Source organism: Dysidea avara, chromosome 3 (assembly GCF_963678975.1).
Source record: "Dysidea avara chromosome 3, odDysAvar1.4, whole genome shotgun sequence".
In the NCBI taxonomy this organism is placed as follows: Eukaryota; Metazoa; Porifera; class Demospongiae; order Dictyoceratida; family Dysideidae; genus Dysidea; species Dysidea avara.
Window position 1 is genome coordinate 25862406 of NC_089274.1, and position 16209 is coordinate 25878614.

The window sequence follows — 16209 nt, forward strand, 5'->3', positions numbered from 1 at the left end:
ATAGCTGGTCCCAGTGTTTCCATTACTGGGTAAAGACCTGGCTTACTGCACAAAGCACTTACAACAGAAACAAGTAAGTCACCACAACCTAAAGTGTTAACTATGGCTACAACTTGGGACACTAACTCTTTACTTCTGTTGTTCATTATCACTGGAGTACGATAATCATTGGTGAAAACCTGTGATGGCTCAGTTGATATTGTCTGATAAAAGGTTTGGTATCTTCCTCACTAACCAGGAAATCCACAATGGCAGCAGCAAGGTACTGGCAAAAATCTTCGTGGTCATCACTTAACAAATCTGATGAAATCTTCAACAAAAACCGACAGAAGTCATTGACTGTTCTACAGCAGCACGCAGCTTTGAATGGAGGCTTCAGGATGTCCCAACCATAGTTGTTTCCAATTGTAGGAAGTATTTCATGCAAAAATTTTAAAAATATACGGTGAAGGAAGCATGGGTCATGATTCGTGACTATAGGAACTATGTCTAAGCACTCAAAAATTAGTTCTGCATTGCCAACAACCAGCAAAGCTTGCAAAAACTGCATGTACGAATCAACACTTATCCACCAAGCACGCATCTCCCTCATTATATCTTTGGCAACCGCTGGTATGTCAGCTGCTTTCTTATCTTTCTTCACATCTTCATCAAACAGTTTGACCATATTGTTTCCACCCTTTACAGCTGTTCGCTTCTTGACTGGCCATAGAAGTAGTGCAGCCCAGTGGTAATGTCTGTCCACCGTAGCACCTTGATTGCCAGTCGCCTCTTGCAAATGTTCTACATCAGGAAAAACATCTCCAAAAATATTTTCAGGAAAAAGACAATGTTGTTCAAGCTCAATGCAAGAAGATATTTTCTTTGTATTGTAAGCCTTGAGGTGAACAGCATAAAGATACTCATTACATAGCTCTTCAATGGAGTAGTCACCACAGTCATAATGAGAGGCTGACTAAACCTCCTGAAGCAGCACATTACCCAAATAAAAATAAAAATCAACTTGCGCTGTTGCTTGAATCAAAACATCTGCTACAACTCTGTCAACATTCTTGAACAACTGAAATGAGAGACCTGCCTGGCAATACTGGTGCTCCAACATGAATCCCATCATAGTGGGACAATCTTCATTCTCAATATCTTCAATCCACGCCTCCAATGCTGATATGATTGTAGAAACCTGTCTTTGTTGTCAAATGGCGCTAGACAATCATTAGTTCCGGAATACAGAAGGTTGTAAATAAGACACTGTGAAAAAGGTGGGATATAAGATGGTATTTCCAGTGGCTTATTAAATACAAATAAGCCTTAATATAAACCCTGTATTATACTCATGTTATACTTTAGTATAATGCATACTATATGGTTTCAGTTTATTTACCACAATACCTAAAATAGCTTATATCAAATATAATGCCCACACTATACCATCACATATATGGTTTCAGTATGTTTAACACATTAACTAAAGCCTTACATGTGATTGTTAGTATACTACAGGTTATATCAAGCTTTTTTGTATTCAATAAACCACTGGATATATCATCTTATATCCCTCTTTTTTCATAGTGAGACACAACCGGTACCCCTTGGTGACTGACTTTACTTCATGCTCACAGTCAGCATAAAAAGCCGTAAAGTTACTGCTTGATTCTATTCCACTGAAACTGAATTCCATCTGCTTTTGTTGGTGAAATACAGTTAAATGGCCACCTTCATAATTTGAGGGTAACTGAATAACAAGTGTACCAGACATGTTATCCACCTCCTCAGTATCTCTGTGACGCTAGATGTAAAAAGAAAAATACATAAACTTTTAAGTTGTCACTATGCAAATAAAACAGAAAAGTTAAACTAAGCAGGCCTTCAATGAATATTAAACATTGTAGGTTTTTTTTGTTTGTCTGCCTGCCAGCTTAGCCTGACCACAGTTGAACTACTAAAGGCTTACTTGAATAGGGTACACAAATTTATCAGGTATAAAATGCTAGGCATAACAATATGCTAAGGCACTTCCATTGGCCAGAAATCTGGCCCAAATACACATGCCTAAGACATATAGTGCTGTAACTTTCAAAGTGTACCTCCTATCGCTACGCACTCTACTCATTATATAAAATGGTATCTAGGGTTTTACCCTAAGGCAAAACTGTAAGGCCAAAACCTGCTGAGTGAGCAGCTTTTCGGTAAAGAATAAAGAAACACACAAACCTTTTACATACCTTTACAATATGATCCATAATTCAGCGACGATTGTTCAGCTGTCAATGCGAAGATGGACAAGTACATTGGAATACTTTGACGCTTCATAACAAGTAAGCCTTTGTGTACAGTGTTCATGTAAACTTTTCCAAGTAGCCCAGTAAACAGAGTTTCAACCAATGTTGTTAAGTTTTAAGCAGAAAGAGTCAAGTCACCCCTTTAAAGTCGCCAAGTATGCCAGTATAATGTGTAAACACGCATTCCGCAAAAGTTCTTTACGGGTTAAACAGTTGTAGTATATACGTAGCTGTATTTGGGAGTGCCAATTAACCATACACACAAGGAATATTAGTCACTAGTAAACATGAACACAACCTCTCCTATATTGGATTTGTGTAATATATAAATATTTGTACAAGCTCTCATCTTGCTAACCTTAGAAAATCCACCTGGTTCATAAAGCAGCAACTTGTACAATTCACATCCAACTGTCATAGTTGTGTCACAACCAAGTTGTGTCTGTACTTTAATTAGAAGTGTGGAGATACTTCTTCCCCATTTGGGATTGCTGAAGTTGCCATGTACACCTCACAGAAGTGTCCACGATCGTCTTGTCTCCTTGGCCGAAAGGAGCCCTACTTGCAGGTTCTTTGCTTGTGGCTTGTCAAGGGGTAGGCCAAGAATTGTGTCAGGTTGTCCATCAATAGAAAGCGAAGGCAGGGGTTTAGTAATTTCTCCACCAGCAGCAAAACATCCTGGTCTCTTTATTGGTCCTAGTGTATCAACAACTGACTGATAGTAAGGCTTACCCAATGGCTCCTAGAAACAAATAAAGTATCTGCTGTCATAAACTCCATGTCACAATGTAGGTTGTAATCTTATTAAAAAGACTCACACATACATACGTGATATGTTATTCTTTACTCCAGCTCAGACAGCTGTGTTCACATACACGCTATAGGACCTTTCAACTCTTTTCCATCATGCACGTTGCTCATTAGTACACAACAGGCCTGGTTATGTGTATGACCCATGTAAAATTAACCACCCCAAAAACACCTTCGCTGTAAAAAAGGCGCGCCCAAGAAACTACAAGTACCTGGAACCCAATGTAAAAAAACAAAAAGAAAAAAACAGCTCAGCTGAAGTGAAAAGTAACTGGTAACTTAAAGAGCTGATATCTGAAGCGGCCAAGAATACAATTACTAAAGTTTAATCCATGCAAGAACACCTTGGCTATAAAACAGGTGTGCACATGAAAGTAACTGGCAACTGAAATGGCTGATATCTGAAGCGGCCAAGAATGAATGGTCATATACAACTAATTCAAAAATTTAACACCGAACCTTTATAATTCAGCTGTGTTCTATATTCACTCTTGCTGCATCGTAAAGTTTTAACTCTAATTGGCTGGTAATTTGGCCGCCTTTTTTTGCTCTATTATACTGACTATTAAAAAAGGCGGCCAAATTACCAGCCAATTAGAGTTAAAAGAAATTACTTTACGATGCAGCAAGAGTGAATATAGAACACAGCTGAATTATAAAGGTTCAGTGTTAAATTTTTGAATTAGTTGTATATGACCATTCATTCTTGGCCGCTTCAGATATCAGCCATTTCAGTTGCTGTTACTTTCATGTACACACCTGTTTTATAGCCAACGTGTTCTTGCATGGATTAAACTTTAGTAATTGTATTCTTGGCCGCTTCAGATATCAGCTCTTTAAGTTACCAGTTACTTTCCACTTCAGCTGAGCTGTTTTTTCTTTTTGTTTGCATCGCTGTCTATTAGCTTGCAGTCCAGTTTGCAATGGTAGTCCCCTCGCCAGACCCTTAGTAGGGTAGTACCTGCAACTGGTATTGAGTGGCCGCCGTATGCTGTTATTGCTGTCTGTGCTGGCATAACGTGTGATAGGATAAAATCTCCTGTTGCTTTCTTGTATACTGCAAGCGGAATCACATTACGTTGTGCACCTGTATTGGCCTGAAATCGAATATAGTTACCAGAATCAAGCTTAAGTGTGACTAACTGGGTGTCATCCAGTTGCACTGGGGCGACTTCCATTGGAAACGTTTCATCATCTTCCTCAGTGTCCACAGCTCTTACTACCCTTTGCACTGCTGGCCATTTACTGCGACATCTTGATGCAAAGTGATTCTGTTTGTGGCATTTTCTACACTCCCTTCCATATGCTGGGCAGTCTCCTGTTAGTGACATCATGTACCTGTCCACAGTTCCAACATTTTCTCTGTAGTTTCTGAGGTTCTGGGCGCTTATGCTGGCTTTGTGCAGGTCGCCTATTAGCAGACTTCCCCCGTACTGGTGCTTTTACAGTATGCACTGTTGTATCCGTTGCTTCGTTAACTATCTTCACTTGTGCGACCATGCGCTCAGCTGCCCTGCAGATCTCGTCCGTTTTTGGCAAGGTTAGCCCACTTTCTCGAAGCAAACGCTCTCTAACTTTATCGTCTTGTATCCCAAAAACTAAGCGATCGCGTAAAATCTCGTCCGGCGTTATTGATTGAAATGCGCAGCTATCTATGGGGTGCCATTTGTCTCAAAACCCTAAAAATTGAGATCTAAACTAAATATCGTCAATATTTACTAAACATCGACGACATTTGCTAAACATCGACGACATTTAGGCCACACCAAGTCAAACCTTAGTTTCTGGTCACCCGCCCGCATGGTAAACCTGGAACCCTAGTTTATGAGGACTATTATTAATATTACAGGTGCTTAAGTGCATGTGACCCAGCAAGACACTTATTTTTTACTGTAAAAGATCGAGATACTCTAATAGAGCAGTCACACTACTCTTAACTCTAATATTAGGTATATATGCCACACTAATAAAATGTTTCTAACTATAGCTAGTTTTGTCCTTGATTATATAGCTGTTCAGATTATAACTGCTACTAATGCTTCTGTAACCAAAGTAATTTCAGTAGCATTAACTACTAGCCCATGCAGATGGGCCATAGCTTTAACTTTATAATTCAAATGTAGTCCTCTAATGATTAGTCTAGTAACTTCAAATTCCTTATCACTGAACACTGCAGGGGTATGGAAAGCCGGCAACATTCGGTGAGCTTAAACTTAAACTTTTCCATAACTAAAATTAGATTGGCAAGTAGAAACCCTTATAGTTTAAACATTCCCAGATGATCACTAAAAAACACTAGTCTGGAGCACTCAATGACTCAAAACTTTGACAGTTACTTTTCTCAAGGTTACTGAATAGAAGGCTGGAAACACATAGCTAGTGGGCTACGACTTCACATCTGAATGAAGAATTTATGATGTGAAAATAGAAGTTAAATTTCATTTTGGGTCATGATCATTTGAACAACTTAGCTATATAAGTCGTAGTAATATTTTCCTGACATAGCTAATGAGACATTTATTTCACTTGGAAAGCATAAGTAGCTACATGAGCAAAACATTTCCTATAGTATATTCTAAATAAATAATTAAATAAATAAATAAATATACTTAAATGCTATACATCAGTGTATAGCTAGCCATGATCCATCAACAACTTTCCTAGTGCATTTTTGCCGAAGCACAACTACTTATGTTGTTGGTTAAGTTTGACTAAAAACAAAATCAACATGAATTTGCTAAATTGAGCAAATAATAATACCATACAGTATATTGTCACAGTAGAGTCTATAGTCCTGATCATCCGCCCGCCCGCATCCATTTGTAGGCTTGGGAGTGACCAGAAACTAAGGTATGACTTGGAGTGGCCTTAGCTAAACATCGACGACATTTGCTAAATATCGACGACTTTTGCTAAACATCGATGATATTTACTAAACATCGATGATATTTACTAAACATCGATGACATTTACTAAACATCGACGATATTTACTAAACATCGACGACATTTACTAAACATTGATGACATTTGCTAAACATCGACGATATTTAACAATTCACCTGCTTTTGCGTTTAATTTTCTGCGAATCCTCAGTATAATAATATTATAGGCGCTTATGCTTGTAAATACTAATTGCTGATTAGCTGCTTGTAACTGTAGATGAACCATCTGTGGTGCTATGCGTGACTCATTAGGCTTGTTTTCATTCGGATGAGTCCATGACCTTTAATGGAAATAATTGCTGCGCGTTTATTAAGATCAATGTTGCTGTCATTGGCGACGAGAGGAACTGATCTCATCTGTAACTAAGGATGTGAGGTATGGAGTTACTTTTTCAGTTGTAAATGTGACAATTTGTAAACTGCACGTGTTTCACTTTTCATCCCTGGGTGCCAATACTCTCAGTGACAGCATTATTGAATATAAGGCCAATGAAACTTGATTACCAGTTTCTCGCTCAGATTTTTGAAAACTTGATGCGGGCGGGCGATTATTATTCATTATTTTCCAAAAGCACAACACACATCCAAACATGAAGATTTCTGCCAAAAACAGTGAGATCTACATTGCATTAAAGTACGTTACTAATCCATATAACAAGTGATTTTTCCATTGGAGTATAGCTGATTGCTCTGTTATAGTAAAAGTGACTGCTCTATTAGAGTATTTCGATCTGAAATACCAATAATGAAATTCCATGCGGGTGTATCAAAAGCATGCGGGCGATGACGCGAAACTGCTAATCAAGTTTCATTGGCCTAATGCTGTCCGCTGTCACTGAGAGTATAATTCGGCTGAGTATAATTATTTAGTTGCATGAATCAAGTAGTGTTTTATTTAGTTGTTTATTAATACTTTACAGGACTGTAATGCACCTATCAATGTAATTCCCGACTACCACTGATACGGGCTAAGGGTAGGGGATGGTGGGGGAATTGATCGCTACATTTCTCCGACATAGTGGGGATCTATCTTCACTAAAGAAATTCACTCAGACAGCAAAGCTGTGTGCTTTCAGGTTAATTAGGAAGGAGTGTCTCGGGTGTTAGCTACTACGTTCGTACTAGAATCCACTCGAACTAACTCATCACTAGACCAACGCCACACAACCGTACAAATCCCCTCCTAGCCCCAGTATTCCCGGGGGTTACAAGTCGAGACTTGGTCGTGGTTTGCATTGCCAGTACGTCCCCAGTAGGTGGGGAATTGTAATTTTCAGTGATGCAAATCCCCACCTTCCCCCACCTCAGCCCGTATTAGTGGTAGTCAGGGATTACATTGATAGGTGCATAACAGATCAGTACACAAAAATTAAACTAGTAAAATAGCTTGTAATATTCATATGAATCTCAGCAGGCCACAATTTGAGTGCTCTTGCCAGACCAGTACTTTTTATTTAGTCAAATTTCCCAACCAAACAATATAATATGGACTTACCTGCAGATCATTCCAACTTGTCAACTAGCTACACACAAGGGTAGTTCTAGAAATTTGCTGCCTGGTCTCCCAACTCAAAGGTAGAGCAACTTGTTAAGCTTGATTGTCAGTTTTGCATTATTGGTTGCATGCTTTTAATTCACCCTCAAGGAATTTTAATATTGGTAATTTAGATCAAGATACTCTAGTAGAGCAGTCAATATTAAATTACTCTGATAGAATCATCAACATTATAGAGAGGCAACAAGAAGAATTTTATTTGCTAGAGTCATCCATGTAATTTATTTTATAGCAGGTACAGTGGAACCTCTCTTATCCAGGTAGTCTGGTATACTGTCCTTATCTCAGAAATATCCGTAACTGGTAAAGTTAACTGTTCTGCAATGTTACTATTGCTACTATACATTTTAGTGGGCAGAAGGGGAAGTCACTACAGAGCATTCGTGGTCACTCCCCTGGGTTGTAAATTTTTTTATCACCTAGCAACCAAGTGGTAGTTAGAATCAACAAGCCACCTAACACGTAAACATCTTATTGTCAATAGACTACAGGCCACATGTTTGTGACTAATTTGGACTGTCTGGGCCTGGATAAAAGAGGTCCAGATAAGGGAGATTTCAAAGTTATTTCACAGGTCCCTTAGTCCTGTAGGGCAATGTGTGAGAGGCTGTACAGTTGAATTACAAAGTGCAAAATGATTCCAGTTTGTGTCAATGAACACCTATCTACTGTATCAGCGTGAAAAGTTTAAAGTGAATGAGAATTTTTAATTAATAGTTGGAAAGTACTGCTTCTACCTTTTGCTACCCTGTCAGCAGGCTGCTACAATTTTCAAGGCAATAAATCATCACAGTTTTTTCCCAGTTTTAAGAGTAAACAATTTTCAAACATGAGATATTGTGTGTAAATCAACAGCTGTAATTTCAAACAGCTATAGTGCATTTTTTTACATCTGTACAGCAAACTGAAAAATGTGCATTGTATGATGTCACTAAAGTCTAGCCTCACTATATTATGTTTTTTTTGTTTTCTTTCCTTTTTATTTGTCTCCTGGCGTACACTCACAAACTTGATGTGGACATTCTGACAAATCACAAAAGAAACCCAAAACAGTACATTTCTGAGCTCTGATTGTGGATCATCCATAGCGAGTTGATGAGCAACTACATACTAGGTAGATCTACATACGAAGCAAATACAGTGGAGTAGAATCTTACACTGACACTGCACCATTTAGTAATATGCTTAATTCTTTGTTCCACTACTTGAGAAACTTTGGCAATGGTGAAATTGATTGTCACCAAAGATCTGCTGTAGTGACTTCAATGGTTGTATACTTCATACTGTTTTAATTAATAAAAGATTAAACATGTTAATGTTTAATATCAGTACAAAATACATAAGTACTGTACACATGTGTAACTCAGTAGTTTCCAAGCACAGATAAGATGTGCTTTATTACAAAAGGCCATCTAAGAATAGATGTAGGGGTGCTCGAACACTTTCTTTTTACTGTGTAGTAACTACAATAGGAAGGTACTGCTATAAGCTACAGGTGCACTTGTATTTTATAAACGCTAATATCTTTTAAAAATTAATGTGCTTGTGTCAATTATGTTGGCATGATTGTATATTAACAGGCTAGCAAAAGCATCAAGTATTATGCCAGCAAATAATACAAGATTTTAAAGCAATGTGAATGTAAGAAATACGTGCAACAAAACATGAACACACTATGCATAATGCTGCATTTGATATCAAATGTACAGTACTCTTATTTTTACAGTTTTTAACTGATTTGATATACTCTAATAGAGCAGTCACAAAATATATTCTAATAAAACTGTCAGCTCTCAAGCACATTATTTAATTGCATGTGATGGGGCATTTAGAATGTAACAGTATCCTCTCAACCAGTCAGTTTGGCTTCCACCAAAAACGTTCTGCTGATCTTCAACTACTATTAACTGTCCATGACTTAGCATCCAGTTTAAATGACAAAGCACAAACTGATTGCATACTGCTGGATTTCAGCAAGGCATTCTACAAGGTTTCCCATAAACTCTTACTGTTAAAGTTAAGGTGCTATGGAATTACCAGAGAGACAATTAACTGTATTTGGTCTTTTTTAACCAACCATAAATAGTAAGTTTTTTGTGATGGTTCTATTTCAGAAGCTGTCAACGTTACCAGTGGAGTACCTCAGTGCTCTGTATTGGGCCCCTTACTGTTCTTGTTTTTATAAATGACTTTCCCAGCTGTATTAAATCTACTTGTCACCTAATTTGCAGATGACTGTCTGTTGTAACGTATTAAGACACATACAGATAGGTATCTTTGGAATAAGGTCAATAGCTAGCTAGCATTCACAGTACATTAGTCACCTTGCATACCGTACGCAAGGAAATTTTGACAATAGAAAAATTTAACAAAATTGACGAATCAATTAAATTCATCAAACTTAAGTTCGTCAAATGTCTTTAAAAGTACAGGTTTTGTCTACAATTTTTTGATTTCGTCAACATTTTATTCATCAAATCTGCTGAAATGTGAATTCATCAAATTTTTCTTGTGTCAAAATTTCCTTGCGTATGGTACAGCAGTGTAGGTAAAGTATACGAAGTGATGCATACACATTTTTAAAATGCTGTATTGATGTCCATATGAAGATAGGCTTGTGTGTATATAAGACTGATTTTGCCACAAATATTTATTATAGTATGATAATAGTACATCACTGCACTAACAGGAAACAAATCTAGGTTGGCATATAAAAGTGTAAAAACAAAATACAAGAATGGGGTATGGTATCAATGAGCAGTGGCGTAGCCAAACCCGGGCAAGCCAGGGCATTGCCCGGGCATCAGACTTCTTTGCCCCACCATCAGCTCCTAGAGTAATTATAAAGACGTGGGCTGGATAGCTCGAGATTTTGCTAAAGTTACTTAACTAGTCACTGCACAACTTATACAACACTCACCGAGCCATTTTCGCCGATGGTTTCCTTCTTTTTGGCTAAACAGAGATGGGGGTTATCCAAGGGATTTTCCCTACCAGTAACTTGATTGTGCACAAATAGGAGGCAATAAATAGAAGCAAGATCACGTGATTACAATAAACCGCGCAGCATTGTGGCAAGGAGTGAAGGACAAAGAATTGGTTTCACTATAGTGGACTGGACGGTTTACATTTGGATTAAGTGATCACGGTAGCTATTGGTGTGGTCAAAACTCGGGAGGCAAAGCAATCTAGAGGTATTTGTGAAATTAGCACCCATCTATCCGTGTGGATACTGCTCAGTTGAAACGGTATGGAGTACTTGTTCAGTCAGCAATTCTTTTCTTTTTGTTTCCACTTTTCTAGGCTAACAACTGTAGTGGCAGAGCATAGTCATCACGTGATAGAGCGCCTCGTGCTTTAATTCAAGAATCTTTGTGGTCTGGCATTAAGACACATGTAGCTAGATGTATGTGATATGTTAGAAGGCCAATAGCTAGCTAGGCGTTCGCTTCTATTAGGTTGATATTAGTCATCTTGCATACAGTAGTGTAGGATGATACATAATGCATTTTAAAAATGTTATATTGATGTCCATATGAAGATGGGCATGTGTACGTGTGTTGCATGGGAAATGGCTTGCCCACCCATGGCGAAAAGTCTGGCTACGCCACTGTCAATGAGACAGCAACTCATTTGCAGCCATATACATATAGTGCATTTTTGAGCTAGGTTTTGAAAATATGTTAGGTGGTTATTCACCTGGGACAGTCAAGCCCATGAAACAACTAATTTAAATTGCCACGTAATAACACTACATGTAAATGGGTAGTGTCAAGACCAGTATAAACCAAGATTTGAACTGTACTAGATCCCTTCTTCTCCCTACCCAATTGGTCTGGCCACACAAGGCAACCCAACATACACCACGCATGCACAAATTAAAGTATGTAGCTGTCATTGTGCACAAATCTTGTATACTATAGTCTCTAGACCCTCGTTCACGTGAGAGTCTGCCTCTGCCAGACTGAGTTCTCAGTGTCATTGGAACATTAAAAATCGAAAAATGTGCAGTGTACCTTCTGTCACATTTACAGCTTTAGAGGCTAACCCCATACCTCTTATCCTCACAGATGAGTTCCTTCCTCTCAGTCCAACTCGTCGCCAACACAGCAACATTGACCTTAATAGATGCGCAGCATTAAAGGAGGTACGAATGCCTAATGAGTCACGTAGTACCACAGATGATTCATCTACAGTCGCAAGCAGCTAATCAGAAATTATTAGTACTGTACGCGCCTATAATATTATAGTAAAGGATCCGCAGAAAATTAAAACGCGAAAGCAGCTGAGTTGCTGAATATCGTCGATGTTTAGCAAATGTCATCAATGTTTAGTAAATGTCGTCGATATTAATTTTAGTAAATGTCACCGATGTTTAGCAAATGTCGTCGATGTTTAGTAAATGGGGTATCACTCTTTTCACCCTATTTCATAACCCTACAGAACTTAGACAAAAAAAGGTGAACCAAAAGGCGAAAAAAAAAGTGTAGTCTTGAAGGGGGATCGAGCCCAGGATCCCAGTGTGATGGTCCAGTGTGCTATCGATTATGCTACCGCTGCTAGCTCCCTTGATTCCCTTCTTTTGTATCTTATAAATGTGACTAATGAAATAAGCTGTATATAGTAAGAAGAACCTAACCCTAAAGGTGAAGAAGAAACCAAAGCTGAACTCTAACCCTAACCCTAACGCTAACACTACTAGACGCTTCCCCTAAAGTCTACTACTCGTGGCAACTACTGGACGATTCCCCTAAAGTCTACTACTCGCGGCAACTACTGGACGCATCTCCTAAAGTCGACTACTCGCGGCAACTACTAGATGCGTGCCCTAAAGTCGAAGAGAGAGAGCAACAACTACAGTAGGAAGTCTGGATGCTTTTGAGCTTAATATTATGTAAGGGTTATGAAAGGTGGTGAAAAGAGTAAAACCCTTAGTAAATGTCATCGATGTTTAGCAAATGTCGTCGATGTTTAGCAAATGCCGTCGATGTTTAGTAAATATCGACGATATTTGGTTTAGACCTCAATTTTTGGGTTTTTGAGACAAATGGCATCCCATAGCTATCTGCCAGCATTCGCAGTGCAGTACGATATTGGTCGTACGACTCCCCAGGCTCCTGTGCTCTGAGGTTGAAACGGTAACGTTCGAACGGTATGTTCTTTCGTGGCTCACAATACATCAAAAGTGAAATACGACTGTTTGCAGATGATATATTACTCTACAAAGTTATAGCAACACCAAATGACCATCACATTCTGCAGAATGATCTAAATTCTTTAACCAAATGGGCAAGCAACTGGCTGATGGAGTTCAATATTCCTAAATGTAACATTTTACAAATAACATTACATCACAACAAAAGTAGCTTTACATACAAAATGTCCAACATCCCACTCAATACAGTATTGGAACATAACTATCTAGGTATCCGTCTTCATCACAGATTATCCTGGAACCCCCATATCAACTATATTTGCAGCAAGGCTAACCAACTTCTTGGCTTCCTAAAAAGGACCTTGCACACTGCACCAATAGAAATTAAAGACCACCTATACAAACAACTATTACTACCATCCATTGAGTATTGTTCAGCCAACTGGGATCCCTACCACAATACAAGTATATACAAACTTGAAATGATCCAGCATCGGGCTGCTCGTTTTGTTCTAAACAAACCGTGGTTCAGATCTAGTGAGCAACAACACGACAGTATAATAGATATGCCGACATACTGTACCTTGAATGGCCTAGTCTCCAAGACAGAAGGACAATGACTCGACTTATTTTGCTATTTAAAATTTTGAGAAGGTTAATAGTCATACCTGATCGTTGTATACCTCTATCAGTTCCAGTATCATATACTCGTTCCAACCACTCCCTCAAGCTATTTCACTTACCAACAAGAATCGATGTTTACAAATACTCTTTCTTACCACGAACAATTATTCAATGGAACCAACTACCTATCTCTGATATTGACAAGATTGACATTGACACTTTTAAGAACAATCTGATTGGTATTGTGTGTAATTGTAATGAACATTAGCGTGTTGCCCCTGGTGGGCTTTGCTAATTAATAATAATAATAAAATAATAATATGATTTAAACTTATCTATCACTATACTAATCTTTGTGTCGTCGCCCTCAGCTTCCCATGTGAAGGTAGCAAACACTTCTCGAGCCTCTTCGCCAATTACTGTTAGCAGTGTGGTCACTTGTACGGCTTCTGATTTCTTATTTAATTCAGTTGCAACAATGTAGCTGCTCCATGCCCTGTAGAACTTCTTCCATTTCTCCGAGGCGTTGGTACCATGGATCTCCAACGGAGGTGGGGGCGGAAGGCTATAACCAGATGCCATGTGTACTCACTTGTTCTAATTGGTGCCCTGTAGGGAGAACAGCAACACGACGGAGACGATTAAAACGCGTGACTGGCCTTAACAGGTACCGTTACTAATCTGATAGAATGCCACGGTACCACAACGTGAGCACTTGTACTCCCGTCACCATGTAACGTTATGCCAGCATAGATATACTAACCAATCCCGTACCTGGGGTTAGTATATCTATGATGCCAGTATCCGACACGGCATGTTCAGTGATTCTAATTCATTCAATCTGTCATCACGTGCACCTACTTTACAATACCATTACACGTTACAGTAGTTATAGTTTGTTTTGTAAAATTTAAAAATAAAAAATAATGTTGTTCATTCCTCCGGGTGTAGTATCTATGATTCCTCTGTATGGGGTGCCATTTGTCTCAAAAACCCAAAAATTGAGATCTAAACCAAATATCATCGATATTTACTAAACATCGACGACATTTAGCTAAATATCGACGACATTTAGCTAAATATCGACGACATTTGCTAAACATCGATCACATTTACTAAACATCGACGACATTTAGCTAAATATCGACGACATTTACTAAACATCGACGACATTTGTTAAACATTGATGACATTTGCTAAACATCGACGATATTCAGCAACTCAGCTGTTTTCGCGTTTTAATTTTCTGCGGATCCTTTACTATAATAATATTATAGGCGCGTACGATACTAAAAATTGCTGATTAGCTGCTTGCGACTGTAGATGAATCATCTGTGACTCATTAGGCATTCGGACCTCCTTTAATGCTGCGCATCTATTAAGGTCAATGTTGCTGTGTTGGCGACGAGTTGGACTGAGAGGAAGGAACTTATCTGTGAGGATACGAGGTATGGGGTTAGCATAGGCGGCGGAAAGGGGGGGGGGGCTAGGGGGCTAAAGCCCCTCTCGGTCTGCTGATGGGGGGCTTAGACCCCCCTCAGAATGATATCACACCGAAATTATCTTTCTTGGAGTGGGGCTGAAAACCATGATAAAGATCGAGATACTCTAATAGAGCAGTCACTCTAATAAAGTAGTTAGTGTGTAGCGAGCTATGTAAGGATTTTTATGTAGTTTATCAGCTAGAAATGGTAGCTGGTGAGGTGGAAAGCTCTTGTCAGTGACCTTTTTTTTTTTTTTTTTTTGGTCTCACCTTACCAAACTATAGAAATAAGTCTGGGTCAGCCCAGCCCCCCCTCATATCAACTACTTCCTCCGCCGCTGGGGGTTAGCTTCTAAAGCTGTAAATGTGACAGCATGTACACTGCATGTTATTCGTGTTATTCGCTTTTCACTTTTCCAGTGACAGAACTCATTCTGGCAGAGGCAGACTCTCACGTGAACGAGGGTCTAGAGACTCTATAGCATACAGGATTTGTGCACAATGACAGCTACATACTTTAATTTACGCATGCGTGGTGTATGTTGGGTTGCCTTGTGTGGCCCAATTGGGTAGGGAGAAGAAGGGATCTAGTACAGTTCAAATCTTGGTTTATACTGGTCTTGACACTACCCATTTACATGTAGTGTTATTACATGGCAATTTAAATTAGTGTTTCATGGGCTTGACTGACCCAGGTGAATAACCACCTACCATACGCAAGGAAATTTTGACGTCAAAAAAATTTGATGAATTTGACGAATCAGTTTAATTCATCAAATTTAAATTCATCAAATGTTTATAAGCGGCCTTAAAAGTATAGCTTTTGCCTACAATTTCTTCATTTTCGTCAACATTTTATTCATCAAATCTGCTGAAGTCTACATTCGTCAAATGTTTTTGACGTCAAAATTTCCTTGCGTACGGTAACATATTTTCAAAACCTAGCTCAAAAATGCACTATATGTATATGGCTGCAAATGAGTTGCTGTCTCATTGATACCATACCCCATTCTTGTATTTTGTTTTTACACTTTTATATGCCGACCTAGATTTGTTTCCTGTTAGTGCAGTGATGTACTATTATCATACTAATAAATATTTGTGACAAAATCAGTCTTATATATACACAAGCCTATCTTCATATGGACATCAATACAGCATTTTAAAAATGTGTATGCATCAATTCGTATACTTTACCTACACTGCTGTACCATACGCAAGGAAATTTTGACGCAAGAAAAATTTGACAAATTCACATTTCAGCAGATTTGATGAATAAAATGTTGACGGAATCAAAAAATTGTAGACAAAACCTGTACTTTTAAAGACATTTGACAAACTTAAGTTTGATGAATTTAA

General features: G+C 38.5%; 1 long non-coding RNA gene across 1 annotated transcript; it reads right to left on the reverse strand.

Annotated features, from left to right (window-relative positions):
• Positions 1-13217: 13217 nt before the first annotated feature.
• On the reverse strand, positions 13218-14132 carry LOC136250489 (uncharacterized). The gene is made up of 3 exons (XR_010698560.1): positions 13427-14132; positions 13327-13377; positions 13218-13255 (listed from the first exon to the last, which is right to left on the reverse strand). It is a non-coding gene; the product is annotated as an uncharacterized lncRNA (long non-coding RNA).
• Between the last annotated feature and the right edge of the window lie 2077 nt (positions 14133-16209).